The sequence below is a fragment of the Haliotis asinina genome, chromosome 9 (assembly GCF_037392515.1).
Source record: "Haliotis asinina isolate JCU_RB_2024 chromosome 9, JCU_Hal_asi_v2, whole genome shotgun sequence".
Taxonomy (NCBI): domain Eukaryota; kingdom Metazoa; phylum Mollusca; class Gastropoda; order Lepetellida; family Haliotidae; genus Haliotis; species Haliotis asinina.
In genome coordinates, this window is record NC_090288.1 from 6,218,962 (window position 1) to 6,231,733 (window position 12,772).

A 12,772-nucleotide genomic window follows, 5' to 3' on the forward strand; every position below is an offset into this window, starting at 1 on the left:
ATAGATCAGTGTACAGTATTGAATTAGGGTTTGATTCCTGGCTGACTAACAAGCCATTATCCACAACGTGCCTAGAAGGGAAGATTCTCCTACCTCGAATCATTATCCTAGTCCATAGGAGTCCACGGGAGGCTGGATCGGAACCCCAGGCACAGCCAGTATGTGCCAGAGCACTTATGTCTGGGACAGCCCGACATTTAATCAGGGCGATATCTTCGTTAGCCATACTTAATTTGGCGGCTTGTTGATGAACAAGGACTTGAGACAATTTCCTGCTCATTAGACATAGATATGAAATTGTATATTGGAAATATACTAGAGCAGACGTACAAAGATTGAATACGGAGGTGGAATATGATGTAGAGATCATCCTTGAGGGTTAGTGGAGTACAGTGTGTTAAATGTCAGAGGATGTTTAATTCAAAATGTATGAAAACCGGTATTAACCTACATTAGTACACATTTCTGTCATGACTTCTTGTTGCACTGTCTGACATTTGAAAGATATTTATTTACAAAACTGCCATGCTCAGCATTTTGACAAGACAGTAGGATCAAGGAGTACATGGTTCCCTGGTATGAGAGTTTCCAAAATAGATAGATATTTCAAATTCTGTCTTCTGAAAGTATGCACGTCATGAATGTGTTTATTTATTGACTGTTGAAATCTCCAAACTTACACCATCCTTTGAAAATACAACATCCCGACTGGAATGATCTATAATCCATAGACAGGTCTTGTGTAGTTCACATTCTAGCCCTTCTCAAGGATCCAGTCATCAATACGAGTCCAGACAAAGTATTTCACGACATGACTTGAATTTTACCGGTTGTGGTGTTTGGCTAAGATTCTTAATGATACAGTCAGACTGTACCTTAGCAAAGTGGCATCACACAATATCACTAAAAGCCATTTGACTGTAATGCCTCCCAGAAGCTCACCGATTCTTATTCTGTTCTGACAGAACTTATCTTACTTCCAACATCGAGCTTGTCTTTCCCGGTGCATCAATTTGGTTCATGGTGGCTTTTTTGTGGTGCTAAAAGGCTAGAAGGATCATGCACTACTGGATTAAGTCATTTTTATTAAGTAGACAGATATTTTCATTTTCAGAGAAATTAGATTTTTCATAGAAATGTCAAACGGAACTGTGTAAGAAGATGCTAAATTTTTTGGCCAGCCATTATCGTAATGTAATGATAGCCGTAGGTTGCCAGAGCAATCTTGTTTTCTATTAACAAAGAGGTGGTTAAGAGCGATGGCCTTTCTTCTTCCAGTGAAGCCTATGTGAATTTTTTCCCTGTTCTGTGTAAAAACATTGCATAGATATGCAGTTCTTGATATCTGGGTATTGATTTCTAAATGTAAATAAACTTACTTGTGTGATTCAGAAAGCTTATGTGGATCGATTTCAGTACTAAAAATCGTGTTAATGGATGAGCACTATGTCCATGGAAACACTTTTCCTACTCTCGTTTCTAAGTATATCAATAAATTCGGAGGTTGTTGAATTCTGCCTAATGGACTACGGTTCAAACAGGTTGGTATATTTCTGTACAGATTTGGTTGTACTTAGTCACTGGAACATAAAGTGAATTTGGTGCTGAATCAGTAATGGTCACCTTCCTTCTTTGACAGAAGAGCTCCCATCTGAACTTTTCGGAAAGAGAGATAGGAAGGAAATCCGGTACCATGGGTCTATTTCTACCACCAACATTCTTAAGAATATGTGTTGAGGTATCTGAGGTGGTGGGAGCCTTGTTAAGTGTTCACTCATAAAGGTTCGGGTTTAGCTCGCAGTATGGATACAGTGTGAGGCATGCATCACTGTCATTCACTCTCTCTTTCTCACTCATTCACTCATTAAAGTAAGTGCTAGTTCATCTTTGAGCTTGATACACGAGATAAGTGTGTATGGCAGTTCCATCAGTTGTGATGAAGCTGCTGGGGTCAGTGCACTCCTTGTGTAGAAGAGCTGCTGCATATTGTGTGAGAACAGCTGGACCTCATCTCCAGGCAGAGTCTTAGGGTTCATTTGGTGCCAACCTCTGTTACTTCAAACATTCTCAGGGCTCATTGCATGTCCTTTTGAAATACATTTCCATTGAATTTCTTCTTCATTGACCGCCTTAGCTATAAACTTAGCTAAGACTTCTTTTTCTTATATAGCATCCCTATTGTTGACTGTTGACAGTTGAAAAATTGAATTATGTGCTCTTAAATCTCAAATTTCAGAAACAGATGTTCACTTTTTTGAGACGTCCCCCAGTATAAGATCAATATGTCTTTTGTAAACGTAGGCAAGAAAGATGAGGTGGTCAGATAGCCTTAAATCTGGAAGTGTGTGATCTTGTTTTTACAGTTTTGATGTCATCACATCTGATGAAATGTGATCCTAGTCAGCTAGTTATGAAGTAAGGAATGCAACATCAAACATGGCCGTGTGTCTAAGTTCTGTGGGAACCAAAAGAGTTAATGACTTAATGAGTTGTTTTCATGTGGTGGATGCATAGCGTCTTCAGCCATGGCGGCCAATGTAGATCATACACTTTATCACGAGGAAGACCAGACAATGAGAGATTCTGATGGGAAATTGGAAGGTTAACAAATTATCATTAGGCGATTGAATCGATAGATTGTCCCTGCCCTGTGTCACTGTATAGGATAGTTATTGAAAAAAAGTATATTTGTGGCATGACCAGAATTCTATTATTGAAATTAAATATTTACTTTTCTTTAATGAGGATTCAACAGGTAGAATTTGGCATCCTATCGAAAATACTCCATAGGTCTAACATGAACAGAAATTTGATTTAATTTAAAGAGTAAGTGAATTTTTTAATTGGAATGGTTTCTTTGATATTGTAGTTTATGACTGATCAAAGGTTTCCATCTATTCTAAGTGTGAGGTTCATTTTCAGTCTTGCGCATATGTGATTAGGCTTCAGTGTATAACCAGTGGTGGGGAAGACTAGTGGTTCAAGCGTTTGCTTGTCACATGGAAGGTCCTTGTTTGATTCCCCACAATGTGTGAGGCCCATTTCTGGTGTCCCCCACTGTGATATTGCTAAAAACAGTGTGAAGCAAAACTTTTAACTCACTACATCCCATTGCAAACTACACCTTGGCAGTTTTATTTCATCCTGTACAATTTCCAAATATTGCTTTCAATTGTAGCTCTAGAGGCAGATGTCTTTATTTAAACTGACACTAAGACGATGGAATGGCTCCTGCAAACACTGATGGACAGTTAGCAGTGTAAAGAAGTTGGTTAAATAGACTACAAAGATGCTGCATATTTCATACAGCAGCATGGACCTCTGTACTGTATACAATTAACAGGATGAAGCTAAGGAACTAATGGAAGGTTGGATCTGAAGTGATCTCCAAGTCATATTCTTGAATAGGTTGGTACCTCCCAATCGATGTGGGGATAAGGAAAGGTAGTCATTAGACAGGGAGCTCTCTTCCTCAACAATGGCTGCTGTCAGTGGGGAAGGAACTTACTTCGCTCAGGTAGAGCCGGACACAATCAATCAAGAGTAAATTTGACGTGAGGAAATTCTCTGACAATATGACAAATGGACAGCAATTTGGAAAGATTTCTTGGGATTAATGTTAATTAGATTTAGTTTGTGAAGAAACGGGATACTGTGTTCAACAGTAGATGCATCATGGGTAGTATAGAGGAGCATTATGGGTAACGGAAAAGGACATCGGGTTAAGTTGTCCGATACAGGGAGATATCTCAATCACAGTGTAATTGGTGTCATTCATGTTTGTTATTAGCTTGGTTAGCTGGAAGTTGTTCAGAATACACTCAGTAGGGTGTGAGGACCATGGGATGTCTGATAAATGATAGACTGCTTGACTAGTTTAACATCTGAAGGAGTAGCGGCCTAGTTTCACATCTGAAGGACAATGGAGTAGTTTGATACTGCATTCTTCTAACATCTACTCCTTGTTCATTATCATGTAACACTGAATTTGAAGATTATTAATACTTGCAATTTTTCAACTTATATGACATTTAACAGCATTTAACCAGCTATAATCACTTCCATAATGTAAACACAATAGGATTATCTCCTAATTAGCTGGTATCGCTATCCCAAGCCCTATTCCAACCATCGTCTGCTGAACTGGCGTTGGTTTTGCTTTTGACCTGTCCCCCTCCTACCTGTTTCATTTGATAGTGATTCGTCATGGTAGCTACATGCTTAATAGTTTCAGCATGAAAGTTATTATAAAGCTGAGTCTAATTTCAAAATGGGCATTTAAAAAGTGTTCTTTATAATACAATACCGTTGCACACTAATGTACACAAAGCCATGGTCTGTTCGAAATAAGTTGCTTTTGACTTTGAAAAAGTCAGCTTTGCTCATTCCTGCACTAATCTCTCCTCAGTAAAGTCCTTTTATCATGTTACCTATGTTCCTACCACTGAAACTGTAGTTAGGCCAAACTTAGGTTTCACAGATATTTCATACTTTCACATATCAATTACATAGATTGTAGAGATAAATGTAAAGAAAACCAGTGTTTACTATTTCCGACCATGTTTTAGTTTACATTTTACATGCATATGAATATTAATTGCGGAAAGCTTGACTGTTAAAAGTACTTCATGTATCTAATCTTTGTTCATGCTTGCAGTGTTTTGACCTAGTTCACACTTTAATGCTATTTTATTTTGTTGCATATATGAATATTAATTAGGACAGATTGTATTTTTAAAGGTCTTGGTACATCTAATGGATGTTATTTATCACACTAAAACATTGGAAGCTTGTTAACATTTAGGAATTTCTATTACATATATGTTGTGTTCAAAGCCTTATGTCTTGTTACAAATATAGTTATTAATTATAGAATATTTGACTGTTAAAAGTTTTATTTTCATATCTTATGAGTGAAAGTCATTGATTGTAAACAATTTATCTGTTTCATTAAGGGAAATGTTAGGTGCCATTGATATAAATTTGTCCTTTACGACTTCTACTTAAAAGATATTTGATAATGTAAGAATGAAATCATGCATATCTACTTTCTATAAACTAACCTACAGTCCAATGGTCATATATGCTTTATTCAACGAGTTTCATATTCTTCAACTTGAGTAGAATGTAGCTTGTATTCTGTTAAGCAAGACTAATTACATGGCTTTAATATTTGATTCTTTAAGACTTTAGTGGAATAAGCTGTTTTTGGTGGAAATGAATTATGGGATACAATGCTATTCTGGGATAGAATGCGAGAAAATATATAGCTTGAAATGTCATAGGTTTCCATTCGCAGGCAAATGAACAGTATCCTTTGAGATTAATCTTGCAGAGATACTTAAAAAATATTTATGTATGTTGTAATGTTTTAAAAAATGCATCAGTGTATTCAAGGCCTTGAAATGAGCTCTGTAAAACAAGGGAATATGTCTTTGAATAAATCATGGTGCAACTTGGGCAACTGTCGTTCAACTTTTGCGTTTGTGAAGCATTTTCCAAATGTCAGGTATGTCTACATATTTCATTATAAGATTATGCTTGAAGTTTTTCAGGTTTAGGAAACATTTATGGCATACATGAATTTGTTAAAATGTCATGCTGAAAGGTGTATTTTGGAAAAGAAACATCTGTATTGATAAATGATCAAATTGACAGTTTCATAATGATCATGTTGGTGATAATCAGATTAGGATAACAAAAAGTAAAATGGAGACAGCATTTTATTGAGATCAATATTTTCATTGCTCTTAATTGGATTCACATTTAACATATTCTTTCACTCACTTCCTCACTCACCCAGACTCAGGTAGAAGTAATGCACTGTCTAAATTCAAAGACTATTAGATGTTTATTATGTGAGTGAGTTTAGTTTCATGCTGCACTCAGCAATATTGCAGCTGAATGGCAGTGGTCTGTAAATAACTGAGTCTGGACCCAACAATCTCATGATGCATGAGCATCGATCTATGCAATCAGGAACCGATGACGTGTCAACCAAGTCAGAAAGCATACGACACCTCAGCTTGCCTTTACATGTGTCTGTGATGTCATGAGTGCTTTTGCATAGAACTGGCAGCATCACAATTACAGGATTATCATGTACAAAATAAGACGGGATCATAAGATGAATTTAGCTTAAGCAGATTTTTTTTAAACAACTTTGTTGCTTGTATTATAAGTAGTTTTGAAATGGCTTTGTTGTTTTTACAGTAGCCAGCATCTGTATGCATGGCATCCTAAAACAAATACTGGAATATTTCCTGATTTTAGAGAAAAACATTTGTATCCGATCAAGTGAGAACTGACATTTTTATGTTTTAATATGATTTTCCAAAAATTGGCAAAAAGGGAAAATGGCCATTCTAGAATAAGCACTCAAATGCTCCATGGCGATTGTCACATTTCAGAGACAATTCAATCTGCGTGTTGTATCTGGAATTCACATCCACTTTGACAAAAAGCCTCTCGCTTTCTCTTCAGAGCTTGTTCGAGTAGCGCATGAGGTGCTGATGTGTTTATAGGAACCTGTGTTTGTCTTTGTTTGGTGGTTTTCCCCACATTTGTTTGTACAGAACATTACTCACATGAGTCGTTACATCATCATAAAGTTTCTGTTTCGCTGGTGAGTTAATTATGTATGTTCGAAGAACTGTCGTTAAGTCAAACTGCATAACACTGTATCTGGTTATTGCTTGCCTGGGGAAGAAGTTACTGCTGCAACTGAACTTGGCAAGAAGTGCTGTAAACATCAACTTTACATTGAGCAGGCTTGGTGAAAAAGAAAATAATCTGGCTTTCTTGAAGGTGTGTTTATGGGAGGTGTCTGTTTAACATGTGTGGTAGGGTGAGAGGGTTGGAGACATTAGTTGTGGTTTGAGCTGATTGAGTTGGTAAATATCAGTTGCTCTCACTGGCATCTCAAGGTCTGTGTGTTGGGCCTATGGTTGGTGTATACCCATCCCATCCCATTATATCCCATCACAGAGAAAGGTTGTGATGCGATTGGTTCAGCTTGAGAAATACTGTACTTCTATTTTGATAGTATTCATTTATCAGTCATGTTTTCCTGGGTTTAAATCCCATCATGGAGACTGGTTTCATAGTTATCAGTCATTCACACATATTTTAAACATGAGAGGTAGCACTGTGGATGATGTTCTCTGATCAGAGGGTTTGATTCCCAAAATGGACTCAGGTTTGATGTGCTGATGCTAGAGCATGAAGCTTGATTAAACAAGAAGAACATGGTGATAATTATGTATGCATTGTAGTAATTAATCATTAGTCATATTTTACACAATATATATAAATGTAGCAATATGGTCAGTGTGTTAAAGGTCCAGGTTTAATACCCATCATTGATAGAAAAAAAACTACTCGAAAGAAGGTAAAGGAACACGAAATTGTTTCTATGACTACAGTTGAGTCTTTCATGACTCTGGTCATATGGAATAATTAAGTGTTAACTTCTTTAGAATGTTTTACCCACTTGGGTGGTAGGGTAGCCTTGTGCTTAAAGCATGCACTTGTCATGCAGTAGATCCAGGTTTGATTTACCACAAAGGTACAAAATGTGAAGCCCATTTCTGGTGTCCCCAGATGCAGTGTTGCTATAACATTCCTACAGATGACAGAAAGCCATACTCACTCACTCACTCACTCACTCACTCACTCACTCACTCACTCACTCACTCATACTCTAGTGGTGGTCCTGTTGACACAGTTGTCATGACCACAAAGATCTTGGAATAATCAAGACCATTGCCATCAGTTGTCCAGACTTAACGCCAAATTGAACGCACTGCAGCAATAAAAATTATATAGATAAACTGGAATACCGATTAGTGAGTCTAGTAGACAAGGTTTCATCAAATGAGATACATTTCATGGAGCTTAGGGTATTATCAGCATCAGTAGCCGATGATGATGTGCAATCTTCTTCAGATATCCTGCTCCTGATTCTAGGTGAATAGGAACATGCCATGCCGTATCCTATGTGAGACATATGTAGGCCATCACATGTCTGTCAGACAAGCCAGATCACTGATAAGGGGTTATTTTTATTCTGTAAACATCCTATGTTTCTTAACCACATGGAAAATTACAAAATACTGGACTAGATAAAGTTCAAGATCTGTTGTGTTGAGTGCTAATCAAGGTAGTTAGGAAGTTAGAATTAGTCAAGGGACAAATATGGTCATCATATTTTACTAGCTTGAGTAGAACAGGTTGTTAGGAAGCTAGTATTAGTCAAGAGCCAAAGTTGACCGTCATATTTTACCAGTTTGAGTAGAACAGGTTTCCAAGTAAAATTTTGAACATGTACTAAATATATATATTCTAGAATAAATTTCAGGATAATGCCCAGTTTATTTGTAACAATTTCTGGTGTCAACCACAGAGATATTGCTGGAAAGTTGCTGAAAGCGGCATAGAACTAAACTCACTCACCTACTTGTACCAGCGCTAATTCATATGAAGGCAGGAATCTGTCACAGTTACGTCAGTGGGAACTGTTGTTACTGGAGTTGATGCCAGTAATTGTCCAAACTACAGCCAATTTGTGGTCAAATACCAACACTAGTTATTGACACACTTTCCTCCATTGATGCAGCTCTCCTAATTGGAATGCACTGAATTATCTTTGTATGAATCCCGGTAACGTCATTGTCTGTTAAGAATGCAAATGTTGTCATAGTTTTCAAGGAGCTGTGTTCGGATTAAGGTGAAAGGTAGTTATTTATGTTAAAGGTTTTGACACCTGTGTCCTTATGGGATGATAGGTGGCATTGTGGTTTAAGTGGTTGTATCAAAGATTGGTTTGAATCTGTGGATATGTAGTGAGACTCTCACTGATCCTCTGATTGTTCTGCTGTCATTCCATCGACCACTGGCTCACTCATTTGCACTGACTCACTTATCAAGTTATTCATTGATTCTCTTCTTCTTCTAAAACATAAGTGAAGATCCGGAGTAGAATAGGCCTTCAGCAACCCATGCTTGCCACAAGAGACTAGTGCTTGACATAAGAGGTCACTAACGGGATCGGGTGATCAGGCTCGCTGACTTGGTTGGCACATGTCATCTGTTCCCAGTTGTGCAGATCGATGCTCATGCTTTTGATCACTGGATAGTCTGGCCCAGATTTGATTATTTACAAAATGCCACCATATAGCTGGAATATTACTGACTGCGGCATAAAACTGAACTCACTCACTCGAACACCTTCCTCACTCATCCACCCACCCACCTACTTTCTGAACCAATCACTCAACCATCTACTAATCCTCCCTCTCACTCTTTCGCTCAGCTATTCTCCACTCACTGATACACTCATTCATCCATCTGTCCTGTTCTGCTGTTCAGTAATTCCATCTTTCATGCCAAAACATCACCACTCCTTCCCCAGGCCTATTATGCTCACTAATGTATATGAAATATTCAGCACCTCATTTGCATATTTATTACTCTCCATACAGCCATGCTTAATTGATTACCACATATGCTAATGTGTGACATAATGGAACAATATATCAGACTGAACTGTGTACATGTATATTCATCAGTTGTATTTCAATCTCCAGTAGATTCAATTTCCACTGAACATACAATGCCTATTTGAATCAGTTTACATCAATGCATGATGTCATTTCAAAAACTGTACTGTTACCCTAGTAGCCTATATACAAGTTTCTGAAGTTCTGTTTTTGGTGTGGACTGGTAACACGTCTAATATTGATGTAGGTTTGTGGAAAATGGTATCATGATGTGCCAATGAATTATGCAGTGCCTGACACAGAATTACTCTGTTTCTGCACGAAATACTCTTGTCAGAGTACGGTAATTGATTGAGATGATTCCTACAACATCAACAAACATCCACATCCCTAATTCAGTTATTCTGTTGACTGACACAATTACCTCTGTAAAATGGAAATGCTGCTTCATAGTGTGAAAACATATTCCTAAAAACTACTTGGGAACAAAAAGGTCAGGATGAACTTTACTTAAGCTGTTAGTGCTATTTTCCTAATAACACGGGGAGTATTTATGCCCAGCGTGACATCTCTCTGCTTAAAATGTGGATGACATTTCTAAGCAGTTGTGAGAATGTAGCACATTTTTCAAAATGGAAACTTTGCAGTGTATAAATTGTCCCCTGTGACACTAATATGTGAGTCTTTGTTAGGGAAACACAAGGTGTGTGGCATTAAACCCAGCAGCCGATACACTTCAGCTGGTGTCAAGGATGGGGATTTTTCCATTGTTATGCAAATGACACACCCTGTGATCATTTAGTTAGAATTGCAAGAGATGATCTAGTGTTAGCTATCTTGGAGAGAAGGGTCAGATCGGGTTACAGTCAACTAGCCATTTGATGCTTTCTGCAGCAAAAATCAATTTTTTTAAATGCAATGTTATGATTTTTCGGGGATATGTCACGCAGATCTTCCCCAAAATGGCTAGAGATTGCTGTTTCAAAGGAAAGTGCTTTTGAGTGTGTTTACTTTTTGCACGTCTGCTCTGCCAACAGTTTGGTGTAACCTTTTAAGAAATATCTCTACAGATTCTACTCTTTTATCCTTCATGGGATATCATCATTGTTTGACACTGTCATTATCATAATTGCGATTCAAGAAACATTGCTCGTGCTTTTCCCGTTTTGTCTGCTTCACATGGATATTTATGGAGTCGGGGAAGAGGTTTGGGATTAGAATCCTTGTATGGTCATGAAACAGCTCTGGTCAAATATCGCAATCCCTCTCAGAAGGGGCTAATTACACAAAGCTAGATCCTCTGAATCATGTGGTCACTGTGTTTGAGTGGCAGATGGTTGGAGCCGTATTAAACTACAAAATTAGATATTTTTTAAATTAATCTTGGACTCAGCTGCAATTGGTAAACACAGAGTTCTCTGAACTGGGTTTTATGGTTGGATTTGGGTTTGGGTTGCAAGAACTTGCTCGGTGTCATAACCTTTCAGTCCTTGGGGTATGTACTGATGCCATGCTTTCCGATGTCGCCAAATTTGATCCTTTGTTGGCCTTGATTGGACAATTTTTACTCATTTATGAATTTTGTGGATGTTGAGGATTTATGTCATCGTAACAAACCCAATTTCTATATTTGTCCCACCTTCATGGCTTATGTTACTGCATCAAGGGCAAGAATACAAGGAAATCTATAGATTGTCTGAAATTGCCTCTTTTCTATCAGTTTTGTAATTATCTGCTCGCTAATGAAAACAGCTTTATATTTTCTCAATGTCGTTGCGGATACAATTGGGAAACTTAAAACAAAAAGTTGATTTTGAATGGGTCTGGTTTAATGCTGGAACTTTTAAGAGTTTGTTATGTTTTTGTGCCTTAGCAGGAAATGCCAGACTTGCAGTATTAGGGATTTGAAGGTTTGCACAATTGATTATTTTAAAATCAGCCAAAAAATTGTAATTGAAGTTTGATTTTCCACTCAGGGTTTGAGATAAAATACTTGCCCTTGGTTATTTTCGATTTCATATATTGATCTTTTTTCATGTTTTCACAATGTTTGTGACGTGAATTGTGCATGTTTTTAATCTTGTAACTAGATGTGATTGGGATGAACCCCAAACAATGCAAAAAATAAGGTAACATGCACATGTTCTAGTTAAAAAGACAGCAAAATAGTGACGCCATTAGAAAGTTATATGGTAAATAGATAAAATAATATGTGTCCTTGGTTTGCTTATGTAATTGGAAACAAAGTTGTCAGTTTCTATATTCTAAGCACTTCATCATTTTATCTTGTTGTTTGTGTGCTGTGTATCTTTTGTCTTTTTCTGTCAGTCATACAAGGTTTCATTTAAAGGTTAAAATGATTCCTCTACGGTTTTTACTTCCTTATAACAAGAATTCTTAATTTAACTTTCCGTTTTAAAAACTTTGTTAAGTAAAATATTTTCTTAGAGTGTATCTTTTGCTTGTTGCTGCATTTTGATAAGGGAATGAAGTTTCTTATAACAGCTAGACCTTGTCTCGAATAGATAAGTACAGTTGGAGAAAACTTTTGTCAGTTTTCCATTTCCTGTTGAGAAAGATCTGGAAATGTAAGAACTGTACTTGATGGTAGTGAGGTAGTCTGGTGGTGAAGGCAGTCATTGGACACTTGGACCTGGGTTTGATTCCCCTCATTATATAATGCGTGAAGCCATTTTCAAGTGTCCGTGTAAGTTCTTTTGTCTGATACAAAATTGGTCAAGTCAATCTGTAGCAACTAGTAACAATCCATGTATTTGCCTTCTAGTCTGTTTAATGGGCACAGCTTGCTAAAATATCCATAGTTCTGCAATTGGCAGTGCAGAGTAGCATCTCGTAGTCAGTCTCAGCTTCTGATAATGTGTTCAAATCCAGATCTTTTTTGTTTTCAATGCATGGTTTTTCAGCACCATACATGAGCTTTAACCTGTATGATTGCTCAGATGTAAGACCTGCAACATTAAGACTCTGCTGCCCAGTCATGTTGATGCACAGTTATATAATTAAAGGAAATATACAAGGGACAAAGGACATTAAAAAATGAAATAGAATGCAATAAAGACTTGGTCCATGAAAATATTGAGTGCATCTTTCTAAAATAAGATTGCGTATCCACAAATGAATCACAGAACAAGAAAAACTCAAAATACTCATGTTTGCAACTGAGAGTCTTCTACACGTTCACAGTTTTATGGTTGTTTAATGTCGTACTCAGCAATAACCATTTCTGTTCAAATAACAGTGTAATGGAGTCT

At 37.2% G+C, this 12,772-nt stretch overlaps 1 protein-coding gene across 6 annotated transcripts in view; it reads left to right on the top strand.

Moving 5' to 3' along the window:
- The window catches only part of LOC137296902 (plexin-B-like), a 256,296-nt gene that overhangs the window by 195,058 nt on the left and 48,466 nt on the right, over positions 1 to 12,772 (top strand). The gene's annotated exons all lie outside the window — the stretch shown is intronic.